Raw genomic sequence first — 6,410 nt, 5'->3', positions numbered from 1 at the left:
TTCAGAGTTCACTACAAACAGTATACATTGATGTACAGCAAAAGTGTGAAGTTAGAGGGAACAAATAAAGCCACGTCTATATTTGTGCACCAAACAGCCCTGAGTGGGTCACTTCAACTAATTTGTATCAAGTATTAGACTGAACACTGACCATTAAAAAAGATACCGTGTTACACTGAAAACCCCTTAGACAAAATCATTACCATATGCATCCATATTCTAAATGGAGTGCATTGTACATTCACAGATATTACTATTCTGAAACTTGATCCTACTATATGTCTGTTCTATAATGGCACTTTGTTGTTTTAATATTTTCTTGCTCTATTCTTTTTTTTTAACGTTTTTATTGGAGTATAATTGCTTTACAATGGTGTGTTAGTTTCTGCTTTATAACAAAGTGAATCAGTTATACATATACATATGTCCCCATATCTCTTCCCTCTTGCGTCTCCCTCCTTCCCACCCTCCCTATCCCACCCCTCTAGCTGGTCACAAAGCACCGAGCTGATCTCCCTGTGCCATGTGGCTGCTTCCCACTAGCTATCTATTTTACATTTGGTAGTGTATATATGTCCATACCACTCTCTCACTTTGTCACAGCTTACCCTTCCCCCTCCCTGTGTCCTCAAGTCCATTCTCTAGTAGGTCTGCGTCTTTATTCCTGTCTTACCCCTAGGTTCTTCTTGATCATTTTTTTTTTTATAGATTCCATATATATGTGTTAGCATATGGTATTTGTTTTTCTCTTTCTGACTTACTTTACTCTGTATGACAGACTCTAGGTCCATCCACCTCACTACAAATAGCTTAATTTTGTTTCTTTTTATGGCTGAGTAATATTCCATTGTATATAAGTGCCACATTTTCTTTATCCATTCATTTGTCAATGGACACTTAGGTTGCTTCCATGTCCTGGTTATTGTAAACAGAGCTGCAATGAACATTGTGGTACATGACTCTTTTTGAATTATGGTTTTCTCAGGGTATATGCCCAGTCGTGGGATTGCTGGGTCATATGGTAGTTCTATTTTTACTGTTTTAAGGAACCTGCATACTGTTCTCCATAGTGGCTGTATCAATTTACATTCCCACTAACAATGCTCAACATCATTAATCATTAGAGAAATGCAAATCAAAACTACAACGAGATATCACCTCACACCAGTCGGAATGGCCATCATCAAAAAATCTACAAACAATAAATGCTGGAGAGGGTGTGGAGAAAAGGGAATCCACTTCACTTTAGTTATCTAATTTACTGACATATTTTTTAAACAGCATTTTCTATAATGCCTTTTATTTCTCTAAAATTGGTAGTGATGCATCATCTTTCATTCCTGATTTAATAATTTGAGTATTCTCTGATTTTTTCTTCATCAGTCTAGCTAAAGATTTCCCAATTTTATTGATCATTTTAAAAACTAAATTTTTATTTTGTTGTTTTTCTCTACTGGTTTTCTATTCTTTATTTCTTTTAATATTATATCCTCTATAATGTTTATTACTTATTTTCTTCTGCATGCTTTGGGTTTAGTTTGCTCTTTTTTTAAAAGATGGAATGCTAGGTTATTGATTTTATATCTTTTAAAATATTGGTATGTACAGCTATAAGTCTCTTCTAAGCACTGTTTTAGCTGCATCGCATAAGTTTTCTTGTTATACTTTCATTCTTACTTATCTTAAACTACATTCTGTTTTTCCTTTAGTGATTTCTTCTTTGAATCATTGGATATTTAGAATTGTGTTGTTCAACTCCCACAGATTTGTGAGTTATCCAAATTTTCTTCTATAATTGACTTCTAATTTAACTCCTTTGTCATCATGGAATATATTTTGTATGAGTTCAGTTCACTTACATTTATTAAAACATGTTATGGCCTATCTTGAAGGCCATATGGTCTATCTTGAAGAATGTTTTGTGTTGACTTGGTAATAATATTTATTCATCTGTTATTGGTTAAGTGTTCTATAAATGTCTGTTAGGGCTAGTTGGTTTTTAGTGTTATTCAAATCTTCTATTTCCTTTTGATCTATTGCTTGGTACTTCTATCCATTGTTGAAAGTGGGATATCGAAGCTTCCAACTATTATTGTTGAATTGCCTATTTCTCCTTTCAATTATGTAAAGGTTTGCTTCATGTATTTTGAAACCCTATTCATATCTTTATCAATCTATATTGATCTATCTATCTATATTCCTTTTATTCTTCAAAATAAAACTGTTTTCCTCTTAAAGTATATTTTAAGAGATGTTCCAGTGTTTTTTTTTCTCTTTGTCTTTCCATGGTATACATATTTTCAAACTTTTAATTTCATCCTATTTGTATCACTGAATCTAAAGTATCTCTTTCAATTTTTACTTTTATAAAAGTGGAAGACATTGAAGGGTTATTAACAGAGCACTGACATGATTTGTCTTACAATTTAAAAGGCTCACTCTGATGGTTGTGTTGAGTTAAAAAGATAGTGTAATGGGAGATGAACGGCATTATGCATTTGGCAAAACCATAAAGCTGTACAGCATAAATAGTGAAACTTAATGTAAACTATGTAATTCAGTTAATAATAATGTATCAGTATTGGTTCATCAAATGTAACAACATATCATACCAATGCAATATATCAATGAAAGGAAAAACAGGGTGCAGGAAAGAGAGCAAGTGAGAACTTTGTACTTTCTGCCTAATATTCCTGTAAATCTGGAACTTGCTCTAAAAAGTAAAGTCTACTAATTTAAAAAATAGGTTACTATAAATGTTCCTTATTTATTTTTACTTCATCAGTTAACATTTCTTAAGAAGAATTTCTTAGGTAATTAGGTCTTTACTGAAAGAGACACATTTTTGAAGAACTATATAATTTTCAAGCTAATGAGTCCTTTAGTATAAACAGTGATTAAACAATCATTGATTGAAAATCATTGTGTTAAATTGTGCTTGTTAAATGGAAAAGATATGTACATATCTTTTATGTATATAATGTACATATGCATATATATATATGTATATGCACAGAGAGAGAGAGACAGAGAGAGAGATGAATTAAAGCATACAGCTTAGCTGATAAATTGACTATTTAAAGAACTCAGAAATGTTAGAGAATCCTACTTTAACTAAGAAATGTTAAAGCTTTGATCCTACCTCAATAAAAAGGGATATATTTAAACACAATGAAGAGTAAATTAGTCATCATGGCAGATATCTTTTATATTAAATAACATTAAAACATTTTCTGCATACACTCAGTTTATCATTTACTTTACATGCAAAAATTCATTCACTGTGTAGGTAATATATGAGTATTATGGTTATTTTTAGGGTATGATATTTCTCTTGCTTTTTACTAATAAGATTTCTGGAATAATTTTTCCCAAAATTTGTTTCAGAAAACACTGATCCCACTGGATTTTATCTGGTTTTATGCAAAAAATATATTAAAAATAAGTTGGTAAAATGAGTTCGGAGAATCACTGAATCATAAAATTCATCACAGAGTTTCAATGCACATTAGCATTTTAAAGACTCTAAAAAGTCATGCACTGAAGAAAGCTCTTTTACTTCGTTTAACTCAGCTTTTCCAAACTTATTTGACCACAAGACACTTTTTTCTTGCCTGCAGAATACTATTATTATCTCAAGGAGAATATATGTTCCACAAGAACCATTAGGGACATATTCTGGTCTTATTCAACCCTGTCATTTTATGATTGGGGATATTTAGGACCCAGATAAGTTAGATAATAACCTCAGATCAGTTAGATAATTACCCCAAATCATATAGCAAGCTAGTGACAAAAATGAGATGACAATTTAAATCCAGTTATTCCCAAGCTACTTCACTTTCTACTAACTCACACTGTGTTTTTCATTTTTAGAACGAATGTTCTATTCCCCCAACTTTAGTGATTTGAAGGATATCTAAATGTCGTTACACTTACTTTTAAAGACAAACTATTTCTGTGTGTATTTATTCACACTTTAAAAATTTTATGTGTATCGCTATATGTATTCTAACGTATGTATTTGTTTATGTATATATCTATGTCCCTATGAGTCTTACATGTGTACATACCAGAATATTTATGTTTACTTACTTACTTACACCTTAGCAAGAATTGAGAATGAACAGTGTCATGTATACAAATTACTCTAGGTATGGGGATCATTTCAAACACATTACATTTAGATATTATCTAACAAGAAAATTACATAGCTCTACAAAGTGCAAAAATAGCTTCTCTGGAGTGAGCTGGATTGTATCATTAAAACCTTGAGGACAAAGTTCAAGTCAACAAAATTGATTCACTCAATGTGTCAGATATTAATTCTATTGAATGTAAACTTAAAGGATAGTAAACAGAATGGACGTGGAACAAAGAGGGTGACACGTGGTTAAGACAATGGCATTCCTTTTTAGTTTAGTAACCAAATTCAGCATTATTCAGCAAGTGGTTCTGGATATCAGATAAAATTCTTTACCTTGGTCCATTCTCAATTCATTCTTATGTTTCTAACTGTCCTTATTTTCCTAGAAAATTTAATGTAATTCACATAATTGCAGGAGAATAGAAGACTGTCTTCCCAAAAAAGAAAATTTCAGTCTCATTTTATCATTCTATTTTGATAGAAAGAGAAAGTATTTTAATAATGCAAACTACATTTTTCTAATATGAAATATGAAACTGGTTTAATATTAAATCATGTCCTTTCTTATGAAACTTGTATTATTTTTGCTCATGATTTTAGCATAAACTATTTGAATGAGGAAATCTTGAGTTACCAAAATGCCTGATTGAACATTTAATAGCATTTCATATAAATTTTAACTGGATCTGTGTTCCTATCCAAAGAGGAAAATCCATTTTTAGCTTGGTCCACAATGTCTACGTTATTCTTGTCTGAGCAACACATCTATAAAGACTTCTATCACCACACTAGTATGGCTACAATACTGAACAGAATCATCTGGGCCAAAGACACACAGAGAGAAATGCTAATTAAGTATGACCATGAAAAGAGAAAGGAATGCCCTACCTTTTGTTATAACTACAGCAAGGTGTATTTCATGAACTTCATTGGAGAAAACAACTGTTGTTAGAAAAACAGCTGATAAAAATGGTAATATTTAAAAATCTGAATTACTGATATTCAGTCTGCAGAGACTGAAAAATCATTTGCAGTTAAAACATTGCTACACTGTTGATGGGAATGTAAATTGATGCAGCTACTATGGAAAACAGTATGGAGGTTTCTTAAAAAGCTAAAAATTGAACTACCATATGATCCAGCAATTCTAATCCTGGGTATATACCTGGAAAAAATGAAAACACTAATTTGAAAAGACATATGACTCCGATGTTCAGAGCAGCACTATTTATTTATTTATTTATTTATTTATTTATTTTAAAAATTATTTATTTATTTATTTATGGCTATGTTAGGTCTTCGTTTCTGTGCGAGGGCTTTCTCTAGTTGCGGCAAGTGGGGACCACTCTTCATCGCGGTGCGCGGGCCTCTCACTATCGCAGCCTTTCTTGTTGCGGAGCACAGGCTCCAGACGCGCAGGCTCAGTAATTGTGGCTCACGGGCTCAGTTGCTCCGCAGCATGTGGGATCTCCCTGGACCAGGGCTCGAACCCGTGTCCCCTGCATTGGCAGGCAGATTCTCAACCACTGCGCCACCAGGGAAGCCCCAGAGCAGCACTATTTAAAATAGCCAAGACTTGGGAGCAACCCAAGTGCCCATCAACAGATGAATGACTTAAGAAGATGTGCTATATATATCTAATGGAATATTAGTCAGCTATAAAAAAGAATGAAATAATGTCATTTGCAGCAACATGGATGCAACTAGAGAATATTATGATTAGCGAAATAAGTCAGAGAAAGACATATGCTATATGATATCATTTATATGTGGAATCTAAAATATACACAAAATGGAAACAGACCCACAGACATAAAAACAAACTTAAGGTTACCAAAGGGAAGAGGAGTAGGGGAGGGACAAAGTAGGGATATGAGATTAATAGATACAAACCAGGATACATAAAATAGATAGGCAGCTAGGATTTACTGTATAGCACAGGGAATTACTCCCAATATCTTTTAATAATCTATAATGCAATATAATTTGCAAAAAAACTGAGTCACCATGCTGTACACCTGAAACTGTCATAATATTGTAAATGAACTATACTTCAAAAAAATATATACATATATATATATATATACTATTAGATATATTACTCTTCTATTGCTGCATAGAAGTTGCCATGATTTTAGTTGCTTAAAACATCACAAATTTATGATTTCACAGTTTCTGTGTATCAGAACATTGGTTACATAGGTTCTCTGTTCAGGGTCTTATCAGACTGAAATCAAGATGTCAACTGTGGCTATGGTCTTAC

General features: G+C 32.5%; 1 long non-coding RNA gene across 1 annotated transcript; it reads left to right on the top strand.

The window, feature by feature from the left end:
* The first annotated feature begins 779 nt into the window (after positions 1-779).
* LOC309655452 lies at positions 780-5,970 on the top strand. Its single transcript, XR_014260847.1, has 2 exons — positions 780-5,358; positions 5,691-5,970. It is a non-coding gene; the product is annotated as an uncharacterized lncRNA (long non-coding RNA).
* Positions 5,971-6,410: the final 440 nt, after the last annotated feature.

The sequence above is a fragment of the Balaenoptera physalus genome (assembly GCF_965194825.1).
Source record: "Balaenoptera physalus genome assembly, chromosome: 2".
Classification (NCBI taxonomy): Eukaryota; Metazoa; Chordata; class Mammalia; order Artiodactyla; family Balaenopteridae; genus Balaenoptera; species Balaenoptera physalus.
The sequence above is the reverse complement of the archived record's forward strand: the minus strand, read 5'-3'. Positions and strand labels throughout refer to the sequence as shown.